The sequence below is a fragment of the Calypte anna genome, chromosome 2 (assembly GCF_003957555.1).
Source record: "Calypte anna isolate BGI_N300 chromosome 2, bCalAnn1_v1.p, whole genome shotgun sequence".
Lineage (NCBI taxonomy): Eukaryota > Metazoa > Chordata > Aves > Apodiformes > Trochilidae > Calypte > Calypte anna.
Genome location: NC_044245.1, coordinates 42,345,295 through 42,366,527, shown reverse-complemented (window position 1 = coordinate 42,366,527; position 21,233 = coordinate 42,345,295). Strand labels below are relative to the sequence as shown.

General features: G+C 43.4%; 1 protein-coding gene across 1 annotated transcript in view; it reads left to right on the top strand.

The window, feature by feature from the left end:
- TOPAZ1 (testis and ovary specific PAZ domain containing 1) overlaps positions 1-21,233 on the top strand; it is a 144,795-nt gene that overhangs the window by 57,568 nt on the left and 65,994 nt on the right. The gene's annotated exons all lie outside the window — the stretch shown is intronic.

The following is a 21,233-nucleotide window of genomic DNA, read 5'->3' as shown; positions in this document are numbered from 1 at the left end:
GAAGAACATAAGTACTTACAAAAGATAGCAATGGATCAGCTAAAGATAGGCCCTTTGGATGCACCTTAAAGGATGTTACCATATTCTGCCTTTATGACACAATTCTTGTCCATTTTCAGGAGTGAGAGCTATTTCAGGGTATCTTCTTTATCTTCCCTGCCACTTTTTACCTTTTTTTTTTATGAAACTGTGTCCTATTCCTGTTTTCTGCAAGCATTACACTGATGATATAGCTCTGATTCCTCAGTGGCATCGGTGGGAAATGAAAAGTGATCAAATTCCCTTGTCAAGGAGGATGCTATCTGAGAGTTCCCTATTTTCTTAAAAATAGAACTTAAGAGATAAAACTTAAAAGCCTTACAACCTAGATGTGATTGTGTGCATTTAAAACATAAGCCAGGACACTTGATTGTTCCAAACCATTCACAAGCAAATAGCCTCCAAAAGACCAATACTGTACTATCTTTTCTTCATGGGCATCTAGGTCCTATATAGTAACCAATTTTGTGAAATACAGTATGTCTGTTAACCAGCAGAACTGAACTCTTCAGTTGCTTAGTAACTAATCCAATCCAAGGAGGAAATAAAAATAGCATACATAATTTTAGAACCTTTAGGACCTTTGCCAAGCAAAATATTCTCACTAGCAGCAGTCAGGTTTGTGATTTGAATGGGTTATCTTAATAGAATAGATTCTGTTTGGTTTATGTAGATAAATGGTCCTTGCTTTTCAAATCTGATTAATTACATATCCAGCCCATTAGCTCTTGTAGCTTCTGTATTCTTCCACAAGTTTATTTAACTAAAACCATAACTAAATATAATATAAATACAAATGGAAAAATGTTTTAGTTGCCGGCTTCTTTTTAGCCTTAATCTGGATAAAAAGCTGAAGACTTTACTGCAGTAAAACTCAACAGATCACTTTAAATTGCCAGGAGGAATGTCATAAGCATCTACTTAATTCTAGTGTGTTGTTTTTCCTAAACTCATCTGTAAAGCTTGTTCAGAGGAAAAAGGATATTATTTTAAAAAAGAAATTATTGCCACCATTGGTGGAAATTGACATATGGTACTACAACACCACTTATTCAAGCCAGGTAGGAACCCTATACATTTAGTATAAATGATTCTTTATTTGATAAAGTACCCCTCCTGTTTTAAAATACATTTTAAGAAAATTTAGCTATTGTCTATATTTTTAGAGGCTTGCTCTGTTTATGCACATTACCTGGGTGTTTGACAAGTTTCATACACAAGACTTTGGCAAATTATGGTGGGGGTCTGCATTTTTTTTCCTTTGCAGTTTTATCAGTATCACTGGATGAAGGATTTACAGGAATAAATCCTGATGTTTGAGAATAGTGTCACCAAAGTCAGGTCCCGTGCCCTCATTCCTAAGTTAGGTGGCACAGGATCCTGTATTCATGCAATGCATGTATTCTGCCATGGTCACGGTGTGTTGGGTTATCAAAGCAGATAGAGCGCTCCTTTTGCAAAACAATTTCAACACTCCGAGTACATTAATTCTGTTTTAATTCCCTGCTTCTCTGAACCCATGCATTTTGAAAGGTCTCAGGTATTCCTTAATCCCTTTCAGTTTAATAATTATTTTGGTATCAGGCAAGAAGCGCGTCTTTGGTTTTATGTGGCTGGTGCATTTTGCTTGAAGAATATAACTTTTTAGGTGTAGTGATTCAGCATGTTTTTCATTCCACTTTAGGATTAACATCCTGTAGGCTAAAAAGCTAAATATAGCAAATACATGCCTTGCATGGTCTTCTTAATGCTTTTTGCTTGATTCTTTTTTTTGCTGGTGGAGTTTCAGACGCTGCTATTCTTATTTTCAGCATTTTAATTTATTAATACAGCTAAAAGGCTCATCTGAAGCATATTAAGATTTTTCATCATTGTGTGCTGAAAGAAAAGCATGCCAAATTGAAGAAGAAGTTTCCACTGGAACATCATTACAGTTAGTTTATGTGCTGAAACCAGGAGAGGTGCAGTAGCTGTGTTTGTGACTGAGAAGCAGGGCTGGAGGAGTTACCCTGCAAGCCCATCGCATGGCTCACAGAGATGCCTGGGGTGCAATTTTGGGGTGCAGCATCAGAAGACGTGATGTGCCCCTCTGCTTTGGCATTTGGGGAGCAAAGAGCAGGAAGAAGGGAGCTCTTGCATGGAGCCAGTGCTCATTTCCTGCCTGGAGCTCCTTGTCCTTGCTGACCTGGAGCACTCCCTACCTAAGAGGACTCCCTGAGTGTTTGTATTTTAGTGGGGATAAAAATTGGAAGTGCCATGGTAAACTGCGACTTGCTACTCTACTGATTTTTTTTTCCCCTAAAGAAGTTCAGAAAACATTGCATTACTACAAGGAATTGTGGCCAAAATGTATTATGCAGTAATTCCAGTAAATTGCAGTTACTCTGTAGCAAATAATTACCACCTGTTTTACATCTGCCTCAAATCCACTCAAAATACCCGCAATCTAGTCATCATTCTTGTATTATTTATGTAGTTTTATTATTTGCAGCTAGACTTCTATTTACTTACCAGATTCACAACAATTTTTTCGTGCTTTCTGTACACAGAATGATTAATTTAATAACCTCTTTTGGATTTGTTTATAAAACCTTTCAGAATATATTTGCAGTGCCTGACAGTGTTCCTGATACACCGCAGACACTCAGTGGCCTTTTTCATCAGGAACTGCAGTTGGGAGCTTGCTGCCCTCAGATCTCAACGCCTCTACTTCACCTTCAGAAATAGTCCACATTAACCTGTCTCATGTGTGGTCTGCTGAGCTTCTTCATAGTCACATTTTTGCTCCATTAAGATGGGAGCTCCTGGGTTGCTTGTTTGAAGCACTGGGATGCTTTGATGATGAGTTGGGCAGTGAGGCAAATGAGGGATTTTAGGGAGAACGATCGTCCTGCAAGGGTTGCCAGGTCTGGTGGAAACTGAAAGGAGAGGCAGGGACAAAAGTGAAATGTATGCTGCTTTAAAATACTCAGAGCAGCCTGAGAGCAGTGGCTTGGGCTTTTTTGTGCTTTGTGCATTCTCTCTCTCAGCAAGATGTGTCACTGTAGTGGTTTCTTTCGATATTACACTTCACAACAAAACGAAGAGTGTGGAAAGGAGGGCAAGGGGTTAATCCCTTGCAGCACGTCTAGGCCATCCCCTGAAATCACAGGAGCAAAACCAGCTGAGCGGTGAATCAGGCCACCCTGCCTCTCCAGGACAGGAATAGCAAGGCTGAGAAATCTTGCCCTCAGCTGTGCTGCATCCTCAGGGATGCAGAGGAAAGGCAGGGGAAATACAGCCAGTTACTCACCTCTCAGGTTCGGGCTTTTTCCATTAGATCCAGCTGGCGTGGATGCTTTTGCAGCTCCTGTACTGAGAGCAAAACACAGTCCGCCCATACCTGCAGGCTGAGTTTGACTGGCCTCCCCAGATGTATTTCTACAGCAACACCCTCTCTTCTCCCCTGAAATTTTCCACCTTAGGTAAGAATTAAGTTACCTGTACAGGCAACTCCATTTAATTTCTGTAGTGCCCTCTCTACTTTACCCTTACATATGACAGGAACAGTGTTCCCCTCTGCTAGAAGCATCTCTGTTCGGTTGGGATCCAGCACTCTTGCCCAAAGTGTGCAGAAGAGGGAAATCTACATGCATGTTTCTATTCTGACATGCTTCTTTGGGAGGGCAGTAATGGGCTGGGATCTTCAAATATTTGTTACAAGTAGGGGGGAAAAAAATATTGCTAAGAAAAGTTAAGCTTGGAGGATTCCAGGGCAATGAGTTGCAAACTCAGCAGCACATCTTGTGCTTTGTGATGCCTCTCAAAACTGCCTGTCAAAATCTCCCATTAAGGAGCATGGCAGATTAGTAATTATGCGCATCTATTAGCTAAGCATCCATTCTTTCTCTGAAATGCTTTGTGGCAATATCTCTCCAAAGAAGCACATATCTCATCTAGGTGTCTGCTGGATGGCCGTAACACCTCCCCAAGGGAGATGCCACTGATAACACTATATTAAAGACAGGGCTTGGTTTTGTTTCTTAAACCGTTATTATACAAGCCAGTGCACAAGGAAAGACACCTATTATAATTTTGTAGACAAAAGCTGCCTGCACACACAGAGAAAAATTCAGTGTTAACATTGCAGGAGGCTGTGATGGTGACAGGAGTACTTCTGTCAGTTCTGCTGGGGAAGACAAAAAAAAAAAAAAAAACACCACACAACAAAAAACCCCACCTTATTTACACAAATAACCCAAGCTTAGCTTCATACCTAAGCATCCTGTTTGCACATGTGAGTGTGTCTTGTCAGCCATGTCTTCAGGTACAGGTTCTCCAGACACTTGTGCTTTTTTGGGTTAAACAGATTAGTGCCATAAAAACACCCAACTCTATAGATACGTGAATGTTGTATAGTAAAGATCCCAAATACGTGGCAACCTTGTTTTGTGTTGTGGATCTGTTGGGGTTTTTTTCCCCTCCAAAAATGCTTCAATTAACTCTCTTCTGCTTAGTTTTCTGGGTGATACTCTGTTCATTAATGGAGAGCAAGTCTGAAAATTAACTGAGAGCAAAACTAGAGGCAGAGGATAATAAAATCTATTGCTATTAATTAAGCTGAAATCGTTGAACGTGCCTCATTCCAATTTATCATCTTCCAGACCCCAGTTTACTTCATTCTTTCAGCAACTACTGCTAGGCAGACGCATCCTGTTGTGATCCACAGCTGGATTTAGGACCATGGCTTCACTTTTGTGGTACAACTGCCCATATGTGGTTCTCTGTCAAGTGTGCAGCTTTAATAGGAAATCTCTGAAGTATTTGCACTTTGATTCATATTTTTTCACTCGTTTGGTAACAAAAGGGGCTGGCTTTGTGCAGCTGGCTTGCTCTAACATAGGTTGCAGTGTGATCTCTGTAAAGGAAAGGGAAGTGTTTGCATCCTTATCTGTAAGAGTTGCTTTGGACTGTTTCTTGGTTTGGTTTGTTACTGAATGTTTTGGCTTTGGGGATTGCTTATGCTTGGATTTTTTTTAGTTTGGTTTGTTCTTTAGGAAAAAATAGCTGGGACCAGAAACTACATTTTTTAGGGATGTAATTTTGAATTTTCATGCTGAAAGTGGGTTTTATCTGGCTTCAACAGAACTAAACTTGGTCAGCTTTTCTAATATTTCTCATCTCTGCATAATTTGATTTGAATGTGTGTAAAGAATGTGCTTCCTATAGTCTTATCTATGTAAGGTTCTACTGTGTCCACTCTGTCTAACCACCTTTGCTAAAAAATCAAAGCCTGTATATTTGTATAAGATCACAGGCCTTTATTTTTCATTTAAAGTCTTTTGATGGATGTAAGTTGTTCTCTTGCACATACAGTACTGGATAGCTGGTACCCCCAGCTGGAGGGAGAAATGGTACATTTTGCAAACCTTGACCATTGAACTCTGCTGTTGCATCTCTGTCCTGATCTGTGACATCCTTGCTGATCTCTTGCGGTCCTGTTCCAAATGCAGAATATCCTTCCTATCCACTGAAGACTGTAGGAGTGTTCCCTTAGGACAGGCACCATGCCACAAAACTGAAGAAAATCTCAAATTCCTTCTCTTGACCTGGCCATCATGGTGTATTAGCTCTCCCTATCCCCAGGCTATGACTTGGCTGTTAATGCTGTAGTGGACAAAAGTTGAAGGTATGTTTGGCTGAGGGCAGGAGGGAGGAACAAGCATTAATACTGGTCTGTAATTTTATTAAAACAGAGGGATGAGAAGAAGGACTCTCTCTTCAGTCATCAGGACTGAAGAATTAATTGCATCCTGAAGACAGTTCTGCATTTATTGCTCCTTCAGCTGGAGAGCCATACACATTGGAGCAAAGGACGGTGATGGTCCCATGGATGTGGAGGAACTACAAGTAAGAAAATTCCCTTTCTTTTTCACCCTACACAAGTTTTCCTCGGAACCTGCGGTGAGTTTGTTAACCATTTTTAATGGGTTACTTTCACCTCCATTCTGTCTGCTTCTCTGAGCTCTCTGGATTTCAGCCAGAAAACTCAAATGCCACAGGAAAATCTCATCTTCTGAGAAGAGCAGCCTGAAGGCAATTGGAGAGGCATCAAAACTTCCAAGTCAGCCAAGTGTCTTGAAGTCCTGTGTTAAACAGGCGCAGGAAGAAAGTCTAACACTCAGTACCGAACCCTGGGCCTACCCAACATTTGCCCTTTAGTCTAATATTTACCACGTTTGTATTTTATATTACCAGTGGCTTGTGGCCAGACTGTGTCTTCTCTGCACCTTATCAAACACTGACAATTTGAACAGTCCCTGAATTTCAGCAATCAGTGTCTGCAAACAGCATCTTTCAAGAGAAGGTGGCGGAAAGGGTGCAACTCTGATTTTTTTCACCCTGGACTGTCAAAATGCAGGGACTGAGCAAAGCAGAAAAAATATGAAGGAGCTCCCTCCTCCATCAGTGAGAATGATGCTCAGTAGTGCTGGGTTACAAAAGACAGGGGAGATGAGATGCTTTTTACTGAATTTCTGCACCTTTTCTATCCAATACTTTCATGGCAAAGGAGAAGCAGAGAGGTGGCATCCCAGTAGTGATGCTGAGGTGTTAACCTCCATCCATCTCACAGCTGCAGCAACCTGTGCTGGTGGTGAGGGATGCTCAAGCACTTGGCGGCCTGATGTGTTCAGGTGTATTCCTGTCCCTCCACTGCACTCAGTGCTGTGGGGAGGAGGGAATAAGAGGCAAGGAATTAAGGTTCTAAACTAAAAGGAGGCAGATGGAGACTAATGTAAGGAAGAAACTTTTTATAATGAGGGTGGTGAAACACTGAAACAGGTTGTCTGAAGAGGTCGGGCTTGTTGAGGCTCTGAGCAACCTGGTGTAGTTAAAGGTGTCCTTGCTTACTGCAGGAGGGTTGGGTTAGATGACCTTCCAAACCAAACTATCCTAATACTAATCGTATTTCTAAAGCCTACATCATTTGAGTGAGCCTGTATCAGTCTGGGTGCTGTGCCTTTGTTGCACAAGGAGCAGGTAAACAGTTTGAAAGATACAGATTGGTGATTTGTCACTTGGTTTTGCTGGTAATTCCTCTAAACAATGAATAGGCAATCTGATAATGGGCCATAGATTTCCCAGGTGAAAGCCAGCTCATTATCATGTATTTGCTAATAAAGGGTTTCTAAAATGGAGGTGTTGGCATCCAATTCTTCATGAAAATTAGATGTGTATCTTAAGTGAAGGCAGCATTATTAAAGTATACTGAAAGAAAATGGTACACTTAACTATTTTGGTCACATTCAAGATCCTTTTTTTTTCCTTTGTGGAAGATGCTGTACCAAAGGAAAGCATTTAGCAAGGGCCACAGCATTGCCAGCTCCAACAATGGGATGCTGGTGAGCAGGAGGATGCTTCTAGGTCTTAACTGCCCCTGCTGATGTGGCTGTAGTGTTGGCAGTCAGGTAGATAACACCACGCCGACATTTTTTTTTAAATAAACAGTTTACTGTCCCTGTTCTCTGCTGTTGTAAATTGGTTTCCTAAAATGTATGGCATTTCTTTTCCTCCTCTGAGACATGTACAGTTCAATACTTCTGAATATTTGATCATATAAGCAATAGACTTTAATCTCCAAGCCCGTAAAGCAGGTTGTGTGAAATGCCATAGAGGGATCTCTGTAGTGAATGGTAGCTGAAAGGCACTGACTTGTCTCAGCATTGCATTCAGCAAGCAAATCTTCATATTACTCCTTTAAATCTAATGGACAGTGACACCCTAGACTAGTACAGTGCCTCCATACAGAAGGATGAAACAGAAGTGTCTGTTTCATCTCAGTGTGTTTTGGAAACTCCTTTCTCATTATCATAGAATCATAGAATCCTAGGGGTTGGAAGGGACCTCGAAAGATCATCTAGTCCAACCCCCCCTGCCAGAGCAGGGCCACCTAGAGTACCTCGCATAGGAACGTGTCCAGGCAGGTTTTGAATGTCTCCAGTGAAGGAGACTCCACGGCCCCCCTGGGCAGCCTGTTCCAGGGCTCTGTCACCCTTACAGTAAAAAAATTTTTCCGGATATTCAACTTGAACCTCCTGTGCTCCAATTTACATCCATTACCCCTTGTCCTATCACTGGTCACCACTGAGAAGAGCCTAACTCCATCTCCCTGACACTCACCCCTTACATATTTGAAAACATTGATGAGGTCACCCCTCAGTCTCCTTTTCTCCAAACTAAAGAGACCCAGCTCCCTCAGCCTTTCCTCATAAGGGAGATGTTCCACTCCCTTAATCATCTTAGTAGCTCTGCGCTGGACTCTTTCAAGCACTTTTCTGTCCTTCTTGAACTGAGGGGCCCAGAACTGGACACAATACTCCAGGTGCGGCCTCACCAATGCAGAATAGAGGGGGAGGAGAACCTCTCTTGACCTACTAACCACACCCTTTCTAATGCACCCCAGGATGCCATTGGCCTTCTTGGCCACAAGCGCACATTGCTGGCTCATGGTCATCTTCTTGTCAACCAGGACCCCCAGGTCTCTTTCACCTACACTGCTCTCCAGCAGGTCAGCCCCCAACCTATACTGGGACATTGTGTTGTTCTTCCCTAAATGCAAAACTCTACACTTCCCCTTGTTGAATTTCATCATGTTTCTCTCTGCCCAACTCTCCAGCCTGTCTAAGTCTCTCTGAATGGCAGCACAGCCTTCTGGTGTGTCAGCCACTCCTCCCAGCTTAGTGTCATCAGCAAACTTGCTGAGGGTACATTCTATACCCTCATCCAAGTCGTTGATGAAGATATTGAACAACACCGGTCCCAGTACCGACCCCTGAGGGACTCCACTAGTCACACACCTCCAACCAGATTCAGCCCCATTGACTACAACTCTCTGACTCCTTCCTTTCAACCAGTTCCTGATCCACCTCACTACCTGATCACCAAACCCATACTTGATCAACTTATCTACAAGGATGCTGTGAGAGACAGTGTCAAATGCTTTACTGAAATCAAGATAAACCACATCTACTGCTCTTCCATCATCTGTCCACCTAGTAATTTCCTCATAGAAGGCTATGAGGTTAGTCAAACGTGATTTACCCTTGATAAAACCATGCTGACTGCTCTTGATGACCCCCATGTCCTTGATATGCCTGGAGATAGTGACAAGAACAAGTTGTTCCATCACCTTTCCAGGGATGGAGGTGAGGCTGACCAGTCAGTCTATAGTTACCTGGGTCCTCCTTCTTGCCCTTCTTGTACACTGGAGTGACATTTGCTATTCTCCAGTCCTCAGGCACCTCTCCTGTCACCATTATGAAGAATATGCTGGCCCAATGTAAACATTAGTGAGCTCAACTCATTTTCTTCAATGAAATGGATAGATCTAGAACAGTAGCAAGAGGATCCAAGCCTGGATCCTAGGAGCTGCTGAAGAGCGTTTGCTTTCCCATTTTTTTTTTAAGCATTCTGCTTCTGAGTAACTTAACACACACCTTTTTCCCTGAGAGGGCAAGAAATTATTCCTCCCAGATGACCTAGCAGATTGTTGTGTGCAGGTTTGGTTTTTAACAAGTATTTCCTTAATGTGGATTTTAAACATTCCCATACACAGGAAGGAAAACATGAACAAAATGTCCTTTGTGAACAGCTGTGTTGGTGGGAAGGAGACTCCTATGCACAAGCAGGGCAGTGTACAAACCCTGTGGTGCTCAGTTTTGTTGTCTGCAATCAGTAGCACTTAACAAGGACAGTAAAGCATCCGGAAGATTATTTTGAAGTACACATGTATTGTTTTTGTGAAAACATCAGCAAAAAACCTCAAATCCTTAGGAATTTCACCGGGATGAAACAAAGTCCCTCTATAAGGACATCCAAAAGCAGTCCTAAATCCTCAGTGTTAATGATTATCAGCATTGATTACAAGGTGATTTTTCCAGTGAGAACCAGCTCACTAAAAAAGCATCTTGCTGTGCGTGTCTAGCCTTTATTAAGGAATCAGCTGATTATTATTCTGCTACCAGCTTTTGTTTTCTTCTATTCCCTCTCTTGCAGGAAGACTGCATACAAATATAGCAATCGATTGAGAGGAGATGTTCTTCCTTTATGAGATTAATTACAAACACAGGGATGCTATGTCTAGCCCGTATGTATGATTGATCTGGTAAGAGGAAATGCAATAGGAAACTAAAGCTTCCTTTTATCCAGTAAGCAAAGTTCAGAGATGTTTACATTCTGCTAGGTAAGCACAGCTGTCCAAAGACGTGGAGACGGATGGACTGTCCTGTCAGCACAAATTCCTGCCGAGGTAACAGGCTACGCTGTCTCTGCGGACTTCTCTCCGTCCAGGAGTCTGTAGGGCCAGAATCGCTAATTTAGCAAACAGCTCAATTGTTTCACATTTTAATTAGCGGGCGGATCCAGGCAGAGCCGAGGTGCTGCGAGGAGCAGCAAGGGGAAGGTGTTGCTGGACCACGCCGGTGCAGCCGTAGGGCAAAGGGGGAGGCTCCTGGGGATGCCAGGCATGGGGCAGCTGTCACAGAATAGTTTTGCAAGAAATTACATGGGGTTTTGTTTTTGTTTTTTCCTTTAAAGCCTGGCTGGCTTAAGGAGAGATCTGCGTATTGGCTCTCAGTAGCTCACAGCGTGTAGTTGTGGAAGCATCTGCAAAAAGTGCGGAGCTTAGCTGCCCTTGTTTCTATTTGTATTTAAATATAATCTTGGGAGCCCTGGATTTGGCTCAGGGTCTTTCTGAAAAGGTTCATTTCGTTCTTGGGCACAGGCTGACACTTGTATTTAGGCTGAGAAACAGTATCAGAGGTGAGGGATCCAGCTTAGTGACTCAGCCTTCTTCCACACGGTATTTTAAATAGTGGATGTGCTACTGCTGATACTTAACTCCTGCCAGAGCTGCTGAAAAATAGGGTGTGATTAAAACAGTGATACAACACTGAATCTCTTCTCAGGCAGGGGAGATCTCCACCTGGGGTTGGTTTTCTCAAAAGGAGATAGAAATCAGAGGGAGGAGATGAGGGGGGGTAAGGGGGGAAGCCCAAGCCATAATATCTTGTAACAGTGTAAAAATGCCCTTCACCTGAGGCAGTAAAGCAGTCAGCTCTAGCAGCGTGTTGACAGAGAATCCTGAAATCGATGCTGCAGTCTGCCTTGTGTTTATACAAACATATGCACTGCACTGATGACGGGGGAGAGAAAGGGCTGTTCCCTGCGTTAAAATAATTAGTGTAATAAATAGAGGCTGGTGAGCACCAGGGGAAGTAGGGATCCCTTTGTTCGCATCTCGACACTTAGGGTAAGCAAGTCTTGCGGAGTTAAGCTCAGGATTTACTTACCCTTTTATTCCCTGCCTACAGGCCTGAAGCAGGATGCTCTGGCTGATGCCAGAACTAACAAGCGATGCTGGATCTCTGCTGCCTTAGAGCAACATAGAGGATTTCGGGGGGGGGGGAGGGAGGGGGGTGTGTGTCTTTTTTTTTTCTCTGTCCATGCAAATGCTGCCTGATAAACATGGATTCCTTTGCTGCTTAGCAGTCAGTTTGCTAGACTTGACAAAGGTTATTGCAATAATTGATGTTCCTCTTCTAATAATTAATGTTAATGAGTCCACTAAACAGTAAACAAGACAACAAAGAACTGTTAATGAGACAGTCTTTACTCATTTGTTTAATCTTTTAGGAAGATAATGGGCGATAAATATATCGCTATTCAGCCATCTTCAAGCCCTTAACGCGTGGAGAGTGTTTTAAAAAGAGATTTGAACTGATTTTTTTTACACTTGCATTTAGTAAATTCAGCTGACTGGGTAGGTGGGGCGCCTGAAAGAGTTGGGAGACCTATATAATTAAGTGCCTTGACATTCTGCTTCTGAAGGACATTGGCGGATATCCAAATGCTGTGTTCTGCTCTCAAACCATTTAATTGAAACCGTACAAAAGGAGGGGGGGACTTGGGGGGGTGCAAAAGAGAGGGGGAGATCTTGGCAAAAACCTTATGTGCAGTTTTTCGCTATTGGATTGACCAGACAGGGCAACAAAGCTGATAAAACAGGATTAGCAAAATTGCATTGTTGGATATTATATGCTGTGTGACATGTACTACAGCAAAGGAATTTGGCAGGATTAACCTGCGGAGGATAAAGATGTACCAGACAAGAGGGCTGAATTAATAGACTGCTGTGACCAAAGCAAGGAAATCTATTTGCATGGGATATTAAGGGCAGTAATAACCTTGCGGGGTGGAGCTGCAGTGTGATGTCCTGACTCCAGTGCTCACTCTTTGCCTGAGTCCTGCTCATCACTCGGAAAGTCAGCATATAAGCCCCAGATTCATGGCATGGTTTCTCATTACACTTAATGGTTTCTAAACATTAAAAAAAAAAAAGAGAGAAAAAAAAAACCTTAATTCCTAGGCAGTATATCCGTGTGTTTTGTGTGTGTGTGGGGAGTGTTGTATTGTTTTTGTTGGCTTGTTTTTTGTTGGTTTTTTCCCCCCACGCTGAGTTTATTTTCCTATTTATAGGAGATGAGGTTCTTCTGGTAAGGCACAAGTGTTATCCTAATGTAAATATTTGTCTCTGGTGGTTTTCCTGAGGGCTTCTAGACCCAGCTGTCCAAGTGGCATAGGGGAATGCAGTTCCCTAGCTGCTGGTTACTCAGCTGTTGAGATCGTACACTTATATATGCATCATCTAGCTGAAATCCTAACAGATCTTTCAAACCTCACATAGTGTTAATGAACATGAAAACCTAGTGTCAAGAGATGAGTGACTAAAATCGTACTCGGTAAAAATGGGAGAATATTAACATTTCAGCTCAGACATATTCTAAGACTATGTCAGTCTGAGCGAGAGGGGGTAAAGAAATAAAAAAACAGCCTCCATATCCAGTGCATTGAGGGGAGAGAAAGTCTTAGATTAAGCGTTCATTTCTCACTTGTACATCATATGATACTGTTTTTTACTCGAAAAGGCTTTTAAATTGGCTTCTTCAGGGAGTGAGGATTGCATGTACAGTAGCCTGATACACTTCGGTGCAGATTGCGCGAAAGGTTTCAGAAGGCTTTAAACAACCTTGAAAAAGGCTTGTATCATTTGTTTTCCTTATCCCACCCACAGTACCAGTGGCAGACTTCAGTGTTCCCAGGGAACAGAGAACGTACAAAAAGTATTTGGCATCACTCTGTGTGTGACACAATGTGCTTTGTCAAGTGTGCTCAGTGCCACCACACGCGGTGAAAGATCTGCTCGGGGGAGACGATTCACCTTCATCTGGCATTATCGTGTCAGCATCGATCAGCACCAGCCACAACACAAGTTCAGCTTTCAGGCTTTTCCTTTCAGGATTGAAGGCTGAATAATAGATACGCATAAAATATAAATACATTGGGGGTTTTCACTGTATTAAAATTCCTGAAACTGCTCTTTAAACGAAAGCTCTGTTACTACAACAATACTGAACCTGTTACAAGTGTGCACGCATGCACAGGTGTCAAGAAATTTAGCTCCATTTCCTACAGTGACCAAATTATGCAATGTGTCTCTTTGGGATATCTTCTGGTAGTACATATGTTAAGCACTCTTCTGCCTAGGGACTAAATGTGACCACATCTCCCTTCTCTGCAGGCACAAGACAATGCATGAAGTTTCCTTTGACTTAAATTGAGTGGTGGGGATGGATGGTGGGGGACTCCTCCTTCATCATCTGGCTCAGAAGTTCTGCCTCTGGATCCAACCCATTTCAGAACTATTAAAAACCAGCAGGAGGTTTGCTAGGCTTTACATCACTTTCTGTCAAGTTTGCTTAAAGACTCCTGCAGTGGGTCCTGGTCCCAGGGATAGCCCTGAGCTGATTCACAGAAACTCTGCTTTGTTTTACGTTTTGGTTGCTGAGGAAGTCTGTATTTCACAGGATGAAGCTTATTATTTGCTTATTTTTCACATGTGCCTAGATGAATCAGCCTAATAAGGAGTTCTTGGTAATCTCTGAAGAATGACCTGACTGTTCCAAGCAAGTCCTTGTACCACCCATGCAGGATTTTGAAGGGAAACCTGTGTTCATTTCCACACATTTTTTTTGTCTGCTTGAAAAGCTGCAGGGCTGCCTGGACCTGTGCTCTCCCTGAGGCTGTTCCTGTAGTGCTGCAGCGTTGCAACACTGAACTTCGGTGCTGCCTGAGAGACTGGCTGCATAGAGGCTGCCATAGTCAGCATGCTCACCAACCCTATGAGCCAAGGGAGATTTCTTTTTCCCATGAGCAGTATGAAAGCTCCACAATCTGTTAACTCCCTGTGTGCTTTTGAAAGATCATCTTTCCTTTTCAGCAGTGGGTTGTGTTCCCTCAACTCCTGCAAGCTCCTGAAGGATGTGCACTTCTCAGGGGAATGAAGGATGAAGGACTGCTGACATGGACATTCGTGGGTTCCCCAGAATGATTTCTGTGGGCTGGGGGCACCTTCCTGAGTGACAATGGGCAACTTAGGGGTATAGACCATGGACATGCAGGTGTCTGACCCACCTCAGGCAAGCAGGCAGGGTCCAGGCATGAGGGTTAATGGCAGCGTTGTGATTGGGAACCCGTGTGGTCCCTGGGGCACAGCTCTCCTTCCAGCAGCTTCCTGGAGTCTGTGAAAAAGCAACCTGCTTCTCTTGTGTCTCTGAGGGCTTAGCTGATTTCTGAATTTCTAGGTTGCTTCCCTTGCCTGAAAGCCTCCATCCCTCCTGAGATGAGTGCAGGAAATGAATAGCAGGAGCACAGCTGTATGTGTTACTGGCATTGTCCTCCAGTGCCCATCTCTGCAAAGCAGCAGATCTTGAGTACAGCACTAATTTGCCACTTTTAATTTTTTTTCTTTTTTTTTTTTTTTTTTTTTCCAGCAGATCTTGAGCACACCACTAGCTTGCCACTTCTAATTATTTTTTTGTTGCTGTTGCTCCTTGGGGAGCCTTCACACTTCCATATTTTAAGCAGGTAGGGGGAACATAATCCATGTGATCACTGGATAACCCTGTCACTTTGCTTTTCCAGCGTGCAGCAGTATGGAAGATGAACCCTGGAGGAGGACAGAGCGTGGAGGAGCCCAGCCAGGGGCCCTCTCAGGTGCTGTGCAGCAGCTGGTGTTGTGAATCAGGCCGTCACCAGTTGGAGAACGGCTACTTCACAACACCAGGGTTGCACCACACCACGGTTCGACCACTGGATGGAGAGGAGCAGAGGTTCCCATGGGCAGGCAGGGGATGTGGAGCATCTCCTGCCTGCCTCTGCCCAAGCCCGGACCTGCAAAGGTAATCAGGTGCTCAACTCCTATTTAGGCACCAGCCTCCCACGGAAGTCTGAAATAGAAGTTAGGCCCCTAAATATCTCTGTGGGTCTGGCCCCGAGCCCCTGCCTTGCTGTGCAGTGCAGAGCAGTGCTCCAGCAGGCACAGGGCAGCGCTGTCAGCCTGCTTGCATGCCATGTCAGTGTTAAGGAATGGGTTATTGCTTCTATTGAGCCGTGGAAAACAAGAAAAAAAAAATACAAAGCCTCTGCATGCATCATGTGTAGTTCTCACTGACAGTCATGGCTGTGATCCTTACCTGCAATGAGTCTGGATCCCTTCCCTGTTAGGCACCCAATCACACATTCCCTGTAAGAGATGCTGTATATACCAGGAAAGAAGCTGGACTCCTTGGAAGTGATACTAAAACAGCCCTAGGTGTGTTGTAATGAGTGAAGAAGAACCAAAAGTAAACATTGAGGTTGCCAAAAAGTGGTACTAACTGCTGTCCTTAAAATAGAGAAAATGTTTGATTTGTCATTGCTTGAGCAACCCCTCCATAAATTACTAGGTGTAGAGGGACAGCAGAGCACACTCAAACCCATGCTGTCCAGCATGGTCCTGTAACAAGTGCCATGTCTTTCATGTCCAAAATGCAGCCTCTTCTCTGGCCATCCCCCTTGCACAGCAGTGCCAACTTGCTGTTCCTTTGAGGAGAGCAGGCTATAGCATAGCACTTTCCAACCAAATCATCTTATGTTCATCAGAACAAAGCTGATGGCTTTATACAATCCCTTAAGTCAAACTGAAATGCTCTTCAGCAGTGATGTCTGAAAGCTGCCATCTGCTCATGGACTTACAGTGGAATTTTCTTTGGTGGGTTGTCCCTAATCCAGTGGGTTTTCCTTCCACTCCTCAGGATAGACTGGATATATGCTCTTAGGTGTTGGCTGGCTGTTCTCTTGGATGTCCTAAAGCACTTGATACGTCTAAAGCAAAGTGGAGAAATGCAAAGAGCAAACCATTAAGGTGACATGGGTCTGATTAGGGATTTTTTAAGGTTTTCTTTTTTATCCTAAGTCAGTTGACTGAAACCAGTAGTAGAAATTACTGAAATCCTATCCTGCATGTGTGATTACTGGCTGGGTGGTAGGACATAGAGGAGAGTCAGGACATACACAAGATCATAAATAGCATGGAGCAACCTAGAAATGCATATCAAAGGGAGCTACATTGGTGGCTATGTTGGACACATCCTATTCTTTCTGTACTGGTGGGCTTCCTACAGAAGTAACCCTGAATTCCCTTCATAGCAAAAAGTCCATGACTAGCACCACAAACAACATAAAACATATATGGAAGTCTGACTTGTACATTGGGAAGGGCAGTCTGTTGATGCAGTTTAGCCGTGGCTTTTTTTGTTGTTGATGATGAGAGCAAAAGCAAGACTGTGTTTCTAAGTCAGGTACTAAGGCAAGGAGGAATATGAATTTGTCAACCGACGTGCAAGAAATCTGCTTCATTAAACTCATGCTCTGCTAACATAAATGATGTGCTGTGTGTAGTAGTTTCATTTTTTTACTGAACCTTGCTTTAAAGCATACCTTTCACTCCAGGGTTCATTTCATGGGGTAAAATACACAATTCTTTAGAAACGGGAGGCAACAATGAAACAACCCCAGTAACACCTGCAGATGCATCGATTTATATGAGCAGCTTTTCATACATAGAACTAAACACCATTTCATCTTCCATTTCGACCCAGAAATCTGTTTGACCTATTCAGTTTCTCTTGGTAAATACACATAACATTTGAAATAGGTTAATGCTTAATATCTGCTGGCAGGTGACCTGATAGTCTATGTCCATATTTCTCTAAGTATGATATGCAGGAAATGGGTCATTTTCAATTCCCTTTGCTAAAGAATTGCTCACTTCAAAGATACCTTTGGGGCATTTTTGTATTCCCTGCTTCTAACTTGAATCCATCACACTCTTCTGAAGTGATTTCCTAGCAAATGAATGCATGCACTAATGTAGCACTGCTGATGGGAATCAGGCAGTCCTGCTTGGCAGGTCTGATCCTGTCATCTTATGGGGTGGATCCTGGGCTCAATTGTCAGCTTCAGGTGGTGAATGAAATTTCTGTTTGTTCTCTTCAGCAGTCAGGAATACGTGATGTTGCCATGTGCTGCAGTGAAAGAAAAATGCACTAAATAAATAGTTCGATACAGGGTCTAAGTTTGTGTGGGTGTTATTCTTAAATATGTGCCTGCAGCTCGTGTCCCTGTCAACCCCAATTCTGGTGTCTGAGCTGGAAAAAAGGGGCTCACCGGGCTTCTGGGGAGCTCCCAAAAAGGGAGGCCCTTGCAGACTGCAGTATGCCTGGAGAGCTTTCTGGTGTTTTCCAGATCCTTTCTCTTACTTGCATACTATTGTCAAAAATAGTAGTTTATACCCTAAAAATAACCCATTAGGATTGTTGAAAAGCCTAGTTTTATAATCTTAATAAAACACTCTTCTCAGCAGTGGGGAAAAAAAGAGCAAAGTCTGTCAAAACTGGAATGAAGGGCTGTAATCTTGTGTGGGATTTTTTAAATTATTTTTAAGAGGTGGTTATTCTGAAAGTGCTTTCTGTATTTAAGGAAATTTATATTTCATTTCACTCTTGAACCCTTTAAAATCTAAATCTCATGGATTTATTTTCTCAGCTCATCCACTTAGTACTACAGCTGTTCTTTAATTACATTGAGTGGCTGTCTTAGTTTCTTTGCTGGCCTTGCCAGCAGTGCACATAGCACTTCAGAGGGTAGCACCCTTGTAAATTTTGTTCTTTCCCAAGCATGCAAAAGCCAAGCTGACAGACAGAATGGGGCTCAGCATCTCTCACTCTCTGTGTTTGCACGCACACTGCTTTGCTATCGTGGGATTCCTCATGAAAAGTGCCATTAAAGGATTTCCTTTTCGTCTCTTTAATTGGGCTTCCTTTTTTTGCAAACAACTAATATGAAATTGTATTTTGGGCAACACTGGAAAGCAGTCAGTACGTGGGACTGACTTTTGGTACCCACAAACCTGAGTCAGGTTTTATTTCAGTGCTGTAAAAGCATCTCAGTAGGAGGGAGAAGATACAGAAACAGTCCTCAGGCATCTTAGCACAGTGAGAGAGGGGTGACGCTAAAGAGGAGGAAAGGGCTTGTTCACAGTTACCATTTAAAAAAACAAAGTAAGATTTTGATATGAAGGCTGATTAAATAACCTATGAAGCTCCCATCTGTTTACTCTGTGCTCGGTACTTTGAAAGCATTTCTGTAGGACGCGTGGCAGTAAGATAGCCAGTGGCAGGAAAACGGGAAAAAAAGGCAAAATGAACAAACAAAAGGGAGCTGGGAGGAAAGGGGACAGTATTCCTGCAGCAGACATGGAGGCTGAGAGGCCAGTGCCATAGCCACCCACCCCACCAGCAGCAGCAGCAGGCAAGGCAATGCCACAACCATGAGCTGGAGAGCAAGCACCACGGAGATGATGGCACCAAGTGGACATTCACGTGCAGTGGGTGAAGAAGCTGTGAAATGCATGTCCTGGGCAGCAGAGATGGCGTGGTACTGCAGGGCTTCATGTCCATAGCCCTGTATGCCTTGCTGTAAGGTGATTGCTCTGCAGTGCAGCAGGCCTGGTGATGCCCAGCTTCATCTCCCCGTAGTAAATGACTGACAGCTATTTTTACAGTTCACAAAATGCAAATATATATGTATTTTTAAAAATAAATACATAGAAGAGTCCTCCCAGTATTTAAGCAGGCCTCAAGCATGCACATCAGAGGGCCCAAAACTTCCCCTTTGTGCAATTGAAGCAGCGCCATGAGGAGCACAAAAATCACCAAGTAAGGCTAAATAACCATTTTACTCAAAGGCTGAGTTTAACAAGAGAAGAGACCAGGCAGTTTCTGAAGATCACATAAACTACTGGAAGTTTTCTAGCCCATCCTCTAAGGAGATTCTCCCTCCCTGCTTGAAAGCCAAAGCAACTGAAACTTTGCTGTGTCATGCTCTCTTTTAGTATATGGGAAATTCCCAAAATTACAGTGCTTCTTTGACAGACAGTTGCCTCTGTGCTTTAACAAGACAAAGTACATATGCCTCAATAAATGAAGTTTTACATGGCATTTGATAAGACCTAGTCCTCCAACCGCTCATTATCAGGATAGAACAGCCCACACTGAGACTGATGCACACAGCTCTCGCTGCCACAGAGACCACTTTGAAAAAGATGCACCAAAGGGCCCAGCCAGATGCTCTTTGATGCCCACTTCATGCCAAGAAAACTCCTATGCTCCCAGAGAGGCACAGGCACTGTGCTGGGTGCCAGGAGGCAGGTTGTGTGAGCCAACACTTACTCCAGCTCTGGAGACAAATTGCAGAAGGTGCTCAGAGAATAAAAATCCTCATGTGCCCCAGAAACCACTGCATTAGTAGGGTGTTTTGAGGGGAAGCTTTCCTTAAACTTTCACTTCTCTAGACTTCAATGTATCTCATCGAGAATTTTCCTGTTCTAAATAAACTTTTGTTCTTGCTCTGCCTTAAAGGCCTCCAGAGAGACCCACAAGGCAATGGTAGCATCTCACACGCCAGCTGCAGTGTGTGATAACTCTGGTGAGAAGCAGCAGCTCTTTTCCTCCAGGAATGTTTTTTTTTAATCTCTTCCCACTTCCAGCGAGTCTAAACCCAAAAGTACAGAATCGTGTTCTGGTGACTGTGTTGCTGAAAAAAGCCCTTTAGTTTTATTACTTGAATTAAAAGCATACTGTCTTCAAGCCTGGAATTTAAAATGGCAATGTCTTTGGTGCTTAATGACAAGGGAAGGGAAGCGGAGCTGGTGACTGCTCCCAACAGCATGTGCTGAGGGAACAGCATCACTCATCCTGTCACGAAGGAGAAGTGTCTGCTGTCAGGGAAAAGTAACCCAGAAATTATACACAGAGCGATGCAGCAGTGAGGGTGCAGGCAGCAGTGAGAGGCAGTGCATGTCCTGGCAGTGAGGCAAGAATAGCCAGGGCAGCCAAAATGAGCTTTCCATGCTCTGGATTGCAACAGGTGGCTAAACCATGGGCAGGTGTGTGTGTGTGGAGTTGGATGTAAATAAAGTAGTTGTATCTAGGCTGGGGAAAGGGGAGATGTTCACCAAAAAGCCTCCCTGTATCTTCTAGGATGAGTGAGCAGATTTCCAGCAGCTGAATACCATTAACACAGATAGATGCCTATAGCACAGTGCAGCTGAGCTCCCTGCTCAGCCCCTGACCTTGGCTGCGTCTGTCCCAAGAACATGACAAATTCAGATGCCTTCACTGGGGCTGCAGCTTCATTCACAGGACTTAAAGACTCAGTCCCTCAAAGCTAAGCCCCAGAAAAGTACCAGATCACAAAATAGAGATGTATCCTAGCAATTGAAATGCTCAGTGGCCAAGAAAACCCTCACACGAGCTTTCTCTTTTAATAAAGCAAACTGCACTGCCTTGTCGTGTGAATTAATGTCCCTGCAGCATGGCTTTGTGTATTTATTCCTTGCTGGTGTTGCTTTTGATCACTATTAGATGAAAATGAAATCTCAGACACTTTGGAGCTGCTTTTAGGGGATACTCAATGAGATGAAAACACATTTCAGGAAATACCACTGAAGTCAGCTTATGTTTTAATTTCCGGGGACACACAGGGCTCTGATTTTCCAGACGGGGAACTGCAGTCCAAGAAAGGCACATTGAAAACACACATCAAAAGTCTTTCCTTCCAACCAACAGAAGCAAGTGTCATTTAGAGGCATTGCTGTTAGTCCTCTCTGTCATGAGACTCTTGCTTTTTAGGGCAATATTTGAGAATCCAAGCCCCTTCCTTCACAGGCTTTTGGAAGATGCAATGGTCCCTGAGCACAGCCCGCAACCCAGGGC